Raw genomic sequence first — 12,827 nt, 5'->3', positions numbered from 1 at the left:
GTGTTCTCAAAGCCTAGCCTTGGAATTGGCATGCTATCATTCTCACCTCATTTATTTAATGAAAACAAGTAGTTGCATTGTTGAGCACAGATATAAAGGTGGGTTTTGTGGCTTGAATGTTTATATTCCTTCCCAAATTCATGTTGAAACTTAATCTTTCTTGTGGTGGTATTAAGAGGTAGGGCCTTTTGGAAAGTGATTTAAGTTATGATGGCTGCACCACATGAATGGGGTGCATTTTTTTTTGAAATAAAAACCTGGAGGGAACCAGCTTAGGCTCTATTTTGCCCTTCCATCTTTTCTGCCATGCGACAAGATTCATCCCCTCCAGAGAGCACAGAAACCAAGCGCCATCACAGACAGAGTGATCATTTCCCTCACCAGAGACTGAACCAGCCAGAAACTTGATCTTGGACTTCCCAGCCTCCAGAACTGTGAGAAATCCATTCTGTTTATAAATTACCCACTTTGTGGTATTTTGTTTTAGGGGTACAAATAATCTAAGACAGTGGGGAGATAGACTCTGCCTCTTAGAGAGACGAGTGACAAATTCATATGACATGGGGAGGAGAAGAACGAGGGTCCTTTATGCAATTTATCATGGTGCTATGGCAGAATATCGATTGTGTTTATTGCTGATTGTTGTTTGCCCCATGTCCATTCAATACATTAGTTTCTTTTAGCCACCTCAGAAATAACAAGCAGGAACTACCTTGGACATTGCTGCATGCCAAGTCCAGCTCGTAAGTATTGCCAAAGGAATGAGCTCGACAGTGTCCTGGTTTAAGATCCAGTTCTCATGACCACAGCACTAGGTAGGGAAGGCAAAAGAAAATGAACTTAAGTCTGATTTCTTTACACTGGCAGTTCACTGGGACAGTGGGAGGAAAACAGGTCTCTTATAATCCAGGGCATCTCAAACCATATGCTTGAGGTTTAGTTTTTATTCAAATCCCCAAACTTCTCTTTTAACTCCATCTGCATTTCTACCTGACATCTTCCTTGGGGAAGTCCTTACCCTGGGACATTCTGGAAATGCTACCTACTTCCATTCTCAAATTAGGATTTTTACATTCACCTCCTTGTATCATCATGTCTTAAAAATATAGGAGGGGAATTGCTGTCCTGGGACATTTTATTTGGTGGTGGCTTCTTCAGGGCTGAAGATTACAATGGAAGATGCTTGCTTACAGCAGGCTTTACCTGCCTAGAGAAATGCACATCTTTTTCTAATTTGCACACAGATGTTATATAGGCCAACAATAGCCCAGACTTTCCTGGTTTTCCCTTGGTGACAATTCTAATGCTGGTGATTTTCTTCCAAGTTAGTATAAACCATAGATGCTTTTGTGGTTCAAATTATTCAAAGAGCAACTTTTACCTTCTAGTATGTAGTCACCAGTTGCTCTTAAATTAACCTATATTTTTCCTTGTATTATTGTGAAAACCTATTTTCCTTCAGAATGTTAACTCTACTCATTTCCCAAGTAATACTTGAACTTGAGCATACTAATATATTTTATTCTTAATTTTACTGCCCATCTCTAGCTGAAGCTGATTCCCATTGCTTGTATGAGAAAGAACCTTTCTCATAATGTATTAAGTAATACATTAGCTAAAGAAATGGCACAAAGAAACAACAGGATTGCTTAATCAACATGGCAGCTTGATCTGCAAAAGTTAAAAAAAAAGAAAAGAAAAGTCAAAGTAGTCTTGGCTGTATTAGCAGCATCAGGCAATTACAGAATCTGCTGCAATAAATGGCCAAGGTTATGGCACCCATAAAGTTTAATTTGCATTCTGAATATTACCGTGTGTTCATGGAGAATGCAAAGCAGGCTCTGCAGGTTGTGAGCAGCTGAATTATAGTGCATTTCAGGATTTCTTTGGTCCATGCAAAGGCAGGAGGAGAATGGCTTGCTGGTGTGTGGTCAGCCTCAACCTTTGCCTCCTTCAGCAGGACATATGAAATGTTAAAGCAGATGGCCCTTCTGGGCTACCCTTCGAGGAGACAGAATCACCAGATGGTCTGATGTAAATTGTCACTGGGCCACACTGCAGCCAATTGGATTATCTGGGTCATTTTGGGGATTAATGTAGATGGTCAGAAGATTGATTAGGTTGCCATGATTGGAACCTGCTGGTATGGGAATGAAAATGATTTAGCCAATTGTGCCAAATGTGTGTTATTCCAAGTTGCCCAGTGAGAAAGTGAGCTGGCATTGTGCAGAGACACTGAAATTGGATGAGAATCTCATTGCTAGAGAACATACAGGAAATTATATTTCCAGATAAATGAGATATGTAGGAATCACACTACTACAGGAGGAAAGGGTCCTAAGCCCAGAACATTTTCCCACAGCTTCCTCACACTTACCTCTCTTGCATGCATCCATGGCAAGGGAGGAGGTCAGGGCTCTGATTCATTCTGATAAACTTCTCTGCTAGGCTGTATGGATCTCCTGCTCATCTTTCCATTCCTGGGCACCTTCCACGGGGGAGCATTTCCCATAAACCCATGTGGAAACACTCTGTTACCAATTGCCCAGGTTGTATAACTAGGATTGTGCTTCCAGGATGTCTGTCTGCTCTACTCCTAACTGCTCTATCACAGCCATGAGCATGACAGGCATCGGACTTAGAAAACATAGGGAATTTGGCCAGGCGCGGTGGCTCAAGCCTGTAATCCCAGCACTTTGGGAGGCCAAGACGGGCAGATCATGAGGTCAGGAGATCGAGACCATCCTGGCTAACACGGTGAAACCCCATCTCTACAAAAAAAAAAAAAAAAAAAAAAAAACTAGCCGGGCGTGGTGGTGGGCGCCTGTAGTCCCAGCTACTCAGGAGGCTGAGGCAGGAGAATGGCGTGAACCCGGGAGGCGGAGCTTGCAGTGAGCTGAGATCCGGCCACTGCACTCCAGCCTGGGCGACAGAGCAAGACTTCGTCTCAAAAAAAAAAAAAAAAGAAAGAAAGAAAACATAGGGAATTCTTTTTTAGTGAAACAATGCATAATTTTAGGACATAAGGAGAGGGTGAGAGAGGAAGGGTGAGAGGAAGAGAATGGCCAAAAATATTTCCCTATTCTTTATTCCTTAAAATATTGCAGTACCAAGCCACATTCAAACATAACCCCACTGGAAGGTGAATCTTCAGTTGTCAAATTCTCCAGCACCTCAAGACTGGCTGAGTTCCCTCAGTCTTGTAGGTGTTGTGTGGCTAGAGAGGGGAGGAGAGAGGAGAGGGGAGCAGAAGGTAGGGGTGCTCCTTACCTGAGGTTACGTCCCTTCAGCACCAAGACTCACCATTCTAGAGGCGGAGCTGTCCTGGCCCATTTTGTTGCAATGCTGAGGGCTGGTTTGAGATGCTGATGACCAAGGATTTAAAATAGTCACCTCATTTCTTTAATAAGTGAGTTAACATCATTTTGAAAACAGGGTTTGTTTTAGGAAAGAATTTTACTTGCAGATCTCTTCTGTAAACAAAGCAGAGTATATATACACATCAAGAAAAAATAAACAAAAAGCCTACATAAATGAATGATGCACACTAACCAGTTTAAAATTATTCCTATATAAATCACTCAGAGAAAATATAACATAGGAATGAAATAAAAATCTTCATAACCTCCCAGTTGGGTTTTAGTATATTTCCTTCTGGTCATTTTACTATGTGTATGAGAAAGCCTTTTTAAAAATTGGATCATCGGTGTACATACACACACCACACACACATACTTTTCCAGTCAATCTGTATTAGTTTACTATGGCTGCCATAACAAAATATCACAGACTTGGTGACATAAAGAACAGGAATTTGTTTCTCACACTTCTGAAAGTTGGAAGTCTGAGGTCAAGGTGATGGCAGGTTTGTTTTCTCCTGAGGCCCCTTTCCTTGGCTTGCTGATGGCAGTCTTCTCTCAGTGTCCTCATGGGACCTTTTCTCTGTGCACTCCTGGTGCTCTTCCTCTTCTAATAGGGACATCAGTCATATTGGATTATGCCGTTATTGAATCTAATTACCTCCTTAAAGACCCTATCTCCAAATACAGTCACTGTGGGAGTTAGGACTTTACCATATGAATTTTGAGGGGACACAATTCAGTCCATAACACTATTTAACATTATATAATAATCTTTCCCCTATATCATTTAATAGTCTTGAAAATATTTCGATGGCTATACTGTAACTTACATAATCTTTTCCTATTATTTTAGTTGTTTATAAAAAGCAAAGGGTTATTTTACTTGTAAGTAATATTGCCGGAACATCTTCTTGCATAAATGTTAAGTGTGAATATTTGCCTTTCAAGTAGATTTTAAGCTGTTGGGTAAAAGGCATCAGGGAGAGAGCTTGGTGAGGGACAAACCCAGGGGTACCTATAGGTAGATTGTCTTAGTTTTCTCCACATCCCATTCTTGGACTACAGGCCATTGACCAGCACCGGCCCCAGGCCCACCAACAGATACTTACCCCCAGTTGTGATCCCATCCCAGTGACAGGAGGTGCTTGCCAGCTCCCACTTGTCCATCTGTGGTATGGTCCCTGTTATTAACTTTCCCCTGATCCTCCACTTCCCCTTCTCTGGAACCTTATTCCTCTAGCTCTTCTCATAATTATGCAAGGTCTCCTTAGTTTGGCACACTCCTTACTCTATAATAGTAGGAAGAGCTTACTACATGCAGAAGAGCTTACTATATGGTAGGGTGCAGAACCACCATAATAGGTAGGGTGGTTCTCCATTCCTAGTTGATCCCTAACTGATACAGACAATTTGCCTCTCTGTTCTTCAATGTCCTCATATGTAAATTGAGGCTAATATATGGAGAGGCATTTACATGTTCTAAGATACGCTTAGAACAGTGCCTGGCCCATAAAAAAGACTCAATGAATTCAGTCTGTTATCTTCACTATTGTTATCACCTGTATGCCCAGGTACCTGCTTTAGATTTGTAATTTAGTCCAAGTATGGCTCTTAGCTTCTTTCTTGAGTCCAATAAAAATTGGCTCGCAGAAACGTTTGCAAAGCATAGTTAATTTTACTGGTCAGGCGCAGGAAGATATGAGAGGATTTTACATCATGGTATTACAAGCAACTCCAGGTTGAAAAGCTAACTTTCTTATTCTTAAATTTTCTTCTGCTGGGGCATTCCCACTGGTACTTTACCCAAAGCACACAAAATGCCTACCTCATCCCTCTCCCTGGATGTTCCCTCCTTATCTGCTCTCTTCATCTCCTCAAATCTTTTGTCTCCTCTCCTTCCCAAGAGCAAACCCTACTTTTTCTTGATTTGTCCTGTCAAGCAGCTTGACGGTGGTTTTATTACTTGAATTATTGCAGTGGTCCTTAACCAGGGGCCATTTTATTACCAGTGGGGTATTTTGCAACGTCTAGAGACATTTTTGGTTGTCACAACTGGGAATGATACTGTCATTTAATCAGTATAGGCCGGGGATGCTGAAAACATCCTACAACAAACTACTATCCAGTACAAAATGTCAATAGTGCTGAGATTCAGGGGCCCTGAACTAGTGCAACACTCATGTTCTCAGAGCCTTAGTGTTACCCCAATTAGCTTATAAAGACAATTTTCCAAGAAAAGACAGTTCCTTTCATATAAAAATATTGACCCTGGCTATTAAGAAAATATATTTCCGGCTGGGCGCAGTGGCTCACGGCTGTAATTCCAGCATTTTGGGAGGCTGAGGTGGGCAGATCACAAGGTCAAGGGTTCGAGACCAGCCTGACCAACATGGCAAAACTCCATTTCCACTAAAAATACAAAAAAAAAAAAAAAAAAAAAAAATTAGCCAGGTGTAGTGGCACGCGCCTGTAATCCCAGATACTCAGGATGCTGAGGCAGGAGAACTGCTTAAACCTGGGAGGCAGAGGCTGCAGTGAGCTGAGATTGCGACACTACACTCCAGCCTGGGAAACAGAGTGAGATTCCATCTCAAAAAAAAAAAGAAAAGAAAAGAAAAGAAAAAAAGAAAAGAAAAGTAAAGAAAGAAAATACATTTCCATCTTTGCACAAAGAGAAGTAAGTTGTAACTTTTCCTGCACTATAATGCAAAACATGCTTCTGTTGTTCAGCTCTAGGATTAGCTTCTAGACCTGTGCTGTCCAATATGACAGCCACTGGATACATATGGTTACTGTATTACCAAAAGTGAACATTAAAAATTCAGTTCCTCAGTCATACTAGTCACATTTCAAAATGGCTACCAAATGGGATAGTGCAGACATAGAACATTTTCATCACCTCAGAAAGTTCTATTGGACTGTACGATTGTAGAGCTTCTTACATTGCTCCTAGACCTTCCTTAACATTCTTCTTTTAAATTTAACTTTTAAGTTCAAGTGTACACATGCAGGTTTGTTACATAAGTAAACTTATGTCATGGTGGCTTGTTGTACAGATTATTTTGTCACCGAGGTATTAAGCCTAGTACCCATTAGTTATTTTTCCTGATCTTCTCCCTCTTCCCATCCTCCATCCTTTGATAGGCCTCAGTGTGTGTTGTTTTCCCTCCACGTATCCATGTATTCTTATCATTCATCTTCCACTTGTAAGTGAGAACATGCAGTATTTGGTTTTCTGTTCTTGCATTAGTTTGCTAAGGATAATGGCCTCCATCTCCATCCATGTTCCTTCAAAGGGCCTGATCTCATTCTTTTTTCTAGCTGCACAGTATTTTCTAACTGCATAGTATTCCATACGTACCACATTTTCTTTATCCAGTCTACCACTGTTGGGCATTTTGGTTGACTCTATGTCTTTGCTACTGTGAACAGATTTGCAATGAACATACATGTACATGTATCTTTATAATAGAATGACTTCCAGTCCTTTCAGTATATACACAGTAATGAGATTATTGGGTCACACGGTATTTCTGTTTTTAGGTCTTTGAGGAATCACCACACTGTCTTCCAATATGGTTGAACTAATTTACACCCCTCCCAACAGTGTATAAGTGTTCCTTTTTCTCTGCAACCTCGACAGCATCTGTTATTTTTTGACTTTTTATTAGTAGCCACTCTGACTGGTGTGAGATGGTATCTCATTGTGGTTTTGATTTTCATTTCTCTAATGATCAGTGAGGCTGAGTTTTTTTTCATATGCTTGCTGGCCATGTGTATGTCTTCTTCTGAAAAGTGTCTGTTCATGTCCTTTGCCCACTTTCTAATGGAGTTGGTTTTTTTTGCTTGTTAATTTGTTTAAATTCCTTATAGATTCTGGATATTAGACCTTTGTCAGATTCATAGTTTGCAGAAATTTTCTCCCATTCTGTGAGCTGTCTGGTCACTCTGTTCATAGTTTCCTTTGCTGTGCAGAAGCTCTTCAGTTTAATTAGATACGATTTGTCAATTTTGCTTGTGTTGCAATTGCTTTTGCTGTCTTTGTCATGAAATCTTTGCCTGTTCTTATGTCTAGAATGGCATTGCCTAGGTTGTCTTCCAGGATTTTTTATAGTTGTGGGTTTTACATTTAAATCTCTTTAATCTGTCTTTTTTTGGATTAAAACAACACAGATTTATTTATCACTCACACTACACATCTAAAGCATGTCACTTGAGGGATGCTATATTATCATCATCACTTAGGGACCCAGGCTGACAGAGAGTTGGCCATGTGATTGACATCACCATCTCAACATTCTAACAGAGGAGAACGCAAGGGGAATCACATACGAGCTTTGAAGTGCTTCCATCCAAGAGAGACACCTGTCACTTCCACTCTTATTTAACTGGCCAAAGGAAGTCACACAGCCATGCCTAACTCCATGGTGTTACAGAGGCATTATCTTCCCTTGTGTTGGGAGAAGAGGAGAACCAGAACTACTAGTGAACACTACTAACGTGTGCTTCACCATCCATAATTTACCTCCCTGATTCCTTTCTCCCCTTCTTCCCTCACTGATCGTCTATCTGAACTCCATTCCATGATCCCTTGCCATTCTAATGTGATTCCCTTCCATCTCTTTCTTTGTTTTGTTTTGTTTTGTTGTTTTGATAGTGAACTCTTTTTGTCTTGAATAAGTTTTCAGGAAACAGGTGGTGTTCAGTTACATGAATAAGTTCGATAGTGGTGATTTCTGAGATTTTGTTACACCCATCACTCAAGCAGTGTACACTATACCAAATGTGTAATCTTTTATCCCTCACCCCACTCCCACCCTTTCCCCCAAGTCCCCAAAGTCTATTGTATCATTCTTATGCCTTTGTGTCCTCATTGCTTAGTTCCCACTTATGAGTGAGAACATAGAGTATTTGGTTTTCCATCCCTGAGTTAGTATAACGGTCTCCAATTCCATCCAGTTTGCTGTAAATGTCATTATTTCATTTCTTTTTATGACGGAGTAGTTTTTTGTATATGGTATAAGAAAGGGATTCAGTTTCAATCATCTGCTTATGGCTAGCCAGTTCTCCCAGCACCATTTATCAAATAGGGGATCTTTTTGCCATTGCATGTTTCTGTCAATGTTGTCAGAGATCAGATAGTTGTATGTGTGTGTCCTAATTTCTCAGTTCTCTATTCCCTTCCCTTGGTCTATGCTTTTGTACCATGTTTTGGTAACTGTAGCCCTGTATGATAGTTTGAAGTTGGGTGGCATGGCCTCCAGCTTTGTTCCTTTTGCTTAGGATTGTCTTGGCTATTCAGGTTCTTTTTTGGTTTCACGTGAATTTTAAAACAGTTTTTTTCTAGTTCTGTGAAGAAAGTCAATGGCAGTTTAATAGGAAACTATAAATTGAATCTATAAATTGCTTTTGCAGTATTGCCATTTTACACTATTGATTCTTCCTATCCATGATCATGGATTGTTTTTCCACTTGTTTGTATCATCTCTGATTTCTTTGAGCAGTATTTTGTAGTTCACCTAGCAGAGATCCTTTCACCTCCCAGGTTAACTGTATTCCTAGGTTGTATGTGTGTGTGTGTGTGAAAATTGTGAATGGGATTGTGTTTCTGATTTGGCTCTTGCCTTGACTATTGTTGGTGTGTAGGAATGTTTGTGATTTTTGCACATTGATTTTGTATACTGAGATTTTGCTAAAGTTGTTAATCAGCTTAAGAAGCTTTTGGACTAAGACTGTAGGTTTTTCTAGACATAGGATCATGTTATTTGCAAAGAGGGATAGTTTGACTTCCTCTTTTCCTATTTGAATGCTCTTTATTTCTTTATCTTGCCTGATTGCCCTGACCAGAAGTTCCAATACTGTGTTGAATAGGAGTGGTGAGAGGGCATCCTTGTCTTGTGCTGGTTTTCAAGGGGAAAGCTTCCAGTGTTTGCCCATTCACTATGATGTGGGCCATAGATTTGTCATAGGTGGCTCTTATTATTTTGAGATGTGTTCTTTCAATACTTAGTTTATAGAGAGTTTTTAACATGAACGGATGTTGAGTTTTATTGAGGGATTTTTCTGTACCTATTGAGATAATTATGTGGTTTTTTTTGGCCTTTAGTTCTGTTTATGTGATGAATCACTTTTATTGATTTGCATATATTGAACCAATCTTACATCCCAGGGATACTTGATCATTGTGGATAAGCTTTCTAATGCCTGCTGGATTTGGTTGGCCAGTATTTTGTTGAGGAGTTTTTCACTGATGTTCATCAAGGATACTGGCCTGAAGTTTTCTTCTTTTTGTTGTGTCTCTGCCAGGTTTTGGTATCAGGATGATGCTGGCTTCATATAATGAATTAGGGAGGAGTCTCTCCTGCTCAAGTTTTTGGAATAGTTTCAGAATAAATAGTACCAGATACCTTTTGTAAATCTGGTAGAATTCAGCTGTGAATCTGTCTGATTCTGGGCTTTTTTTGGTTGGTAGGCTAGTGATTACTGACTCATTCTCAGTGCTCATTATTGATCGGTTCAGGGATTCAATTTCTTCCTGGTTCAGTCTTAGGAGGGTGTTTGTGTTCAGGAATTTGTCCATTTCTTCCAGATTTTCTAGTTTATGTGCATAGAAATGTTCATAATATTCTCTGATGGTCATCTGTATTTCTGTGGGATCACTGGTAATATTCTCCTTGTCATTTCTAATTGTGCTTATTTGAATCTTGTCTCCTTCTTTATTAGTCTAGGTAGCAGCCTATCCATTTTATTAATTTTATCAAAAAACTAGCTCCTGGATTCATTGATCTTTTGAATAATTTGTGTGTGTGTGTGTGTGTGTGTGTGTGTGTGTGTGTGTATCTCAATCTCCTTTATTTCAGTTCTGATTTTGGTTATTTCTCGTATTCTCTTAGCTTTGGGCTTGGTTTGCTCTTGGTTCTCTAGTTCTTTTAATTGTGATGTTAGGTTGTTAAATTGAGATCTTTCTAACTTTTTGATGTGAGCATTTAGTACTATAAATTTCCATCTTAACACTGTGTTAGCTATGTTCCAGAGATTCTGATATGTTTTGTCTTTATTCTCTTTAGTTTCAAAGAACTTCTTGATTTCTGCCTTAATTTCATTATTTACCGAAAAGTCATTGAGGAATAGGGGAATAGGTTATTTAATTTCCATGTAATTTTATGGTTTTGAGTGAATTTCTTAGTGCCCCTCATGATTCTTTTTTGTTCACTTTTGTAAATCTCCATTTCCTTCGTGATCCAGTCAGCAAATCATAGCAGGTGTCACTCTAGCACCAGAGTGAGCTGAAAGTGCCTTTCCTGGAAAGGAATTCTCCCTCAGATATGAGGAGAGTAACTTGGGTTCTTTGAAGGGAATTGTAAACTCCTCAAGGCCAGGAGTTTACAATTTCTTTCCCTTGGGACCCAAGGCACATAGCATGGTGTCTGACACATGGTCAGCATTTAATAAATAATTAATTCAGTGAGTTAAGTGAGTTACATAAATCCTAACAAATTACTTATCTGTGTTGACCTGTATCTTGGCACTCCAGGATTAACCAGATTTGGCCATCAAGTTGGTTTGTTGTAGCCAAAACCTACATGGTAGGGAGGGGTAATAAACAGATAATGGGAGTTTGCATGGGATTCTGGTTCCTTGCCAACCAGGTGGCCTTCATTGGTTATTTGACTGATTGCTTAACCTCTATGGGCCTCAGTTTTCCCCTTTGTAAAATGAGGATCTAATTTTTGACTTTCCTACCTTCTGTTTTTTCTTTTGTGAGGTTTGAATGAGGTAATTTAGTTAATAGTAGTTTGTAAAATATAGATACCAGTAACTTTTATTATCATTGCAATTACATAGGCAATGGTCCTGGTTAAAATTAGCAGGGGCCATATATTTCTTCCCCTTGTAGAATTCTGCCTTTTAGACTCATGGTAACATTTGTTTATCTTACCACTGAAAATATTTTTTTGGTTGCTTTGAGCTCATTCCTTGATCTTCTTTCTGTTTCCTCATTAAAAAAGAAATGAATCTAGTTCACGGGGTTTTGCTAAAGAATAGCTAATGAATTACAGATGCTGTAAATGCCAAGCAATGACAACAGGCTGCTCTCAGGGGTCCAGTATCCTTGCATTCCACCGTATCAGTCTCTTCCACTTTCTCTTCATTCTGGCATTTAACACCACCCCTGATGACATTATAGTTTCATCTTCAGAGAATGGTGTCACAGAAGTTAACACTTTTGTCATTATCCATTGAGCTGATTTTGAAATTCCTAAAAGGGTTCAAAAGCAAGATCAGCTGACTTCAGTCATAGCAGATATTACGGGTGAAACATGCTCTTCTGAAATGGCTATTATGTCTACATCTACATCTACACTGAAATCCATCATCTTCAACTGCATTCTCTCTTCATTTTGGTGGGGAGAGGGGGACCCAAGTTTGGTGCTTTCAACTATGAGACTTCCATGTTGTAGACAGTATTTCTGCAGCATACATTTCCAACACTTTGCCCTAATTGCAATGCTCTTTGTTTCCCTTTACTCATATCCTATGTATCTTCCAAGGCCCATGTATTTCTTTCTTCTCTCTTTCTCTCTGGGACTACTACCGGGACTACTACTACAACTATTTCCTTCTCTGTAGTGAGAGAATGATAGAAACTTAAGGCTAGAAAGGACCTAAAAGATCCTCTCGTCTTAAACATCCTATAACCCTTCAATCTATCCCAATTAGTTGTTCAACCTGTGCCTGAACAAAGTATTACGTCACACCCATTACCTTAGAGTTAATAAAAATGGTCTAATTGTCTTATAAGTTAGTTTTCACTCCCCAGTGAAACAGTCATGAGCTGTTCCTTCATTATCTCTTTCAACCCTTAACATATTTGTATTGGCTGGGATTGCTTTTGACTGTATGTAGCAGAAATCTGAATAAAGTTGACAAACAAATAAAACTTTTTCTCTCATAACAAGAAGTCTTGGAGATGGGCCATTGTTGTTGTTGGTTCAGTGAGTCAATGATGTTGCTGCCAGCAAAGTTTTTGCTATGATCTCTTTGCTGCAGCTCTTTCCAGGTACCATGATCACATTTACGGCAGAAAGAAGGCAGTCACATCTATAACTTTTGGTCATGATAACAATAGCTTCCTCAGAAAATTTTCATTAGTTTTATGCTTACATCTCATTGACTAGAGTGATCATATCTGCAAGATTGGGCTGTAGAAACTGAAATGAGATTGTCATGTTTGGTGTATCCCAATAGTAATTCATATCCTGGGGATAGGTTTATTGCCTTTCTCCAGAATATTTGGGATCTGTTAGCTGGAAAGAAAGGGAGAATGCTATTAGGAGGGCTACTGTCATAAGCTGTATTCCTCTAAAAGCTAGTCATGAGACAAGTTTGCAAGCAAAAAGAGCTGATTTAGGAGGTGATCCCAAGAAGCATTGGCAGGAGAGTGGGAAAATGAAAAATGAATGG

The sequence above is a fragment of the Rhinopithecus bieti genome, unplaced genomic scaffold, assembly GCF_001698545.2.
Source record: "Rhinopithecus bieti isolate Rb0 unplaced genomic scaffold, ASM169854v2 scaffold_60, whole genome shotgun sequence".
NCBI lineage: Eukaryota > Metazoa > Chordata > Mammalia > Primates > Cercopithecidae > Rhinopithecus > Rhinopithecus bieti.
Note: the sequence above shows the minus strand (reverse complement) of the source record.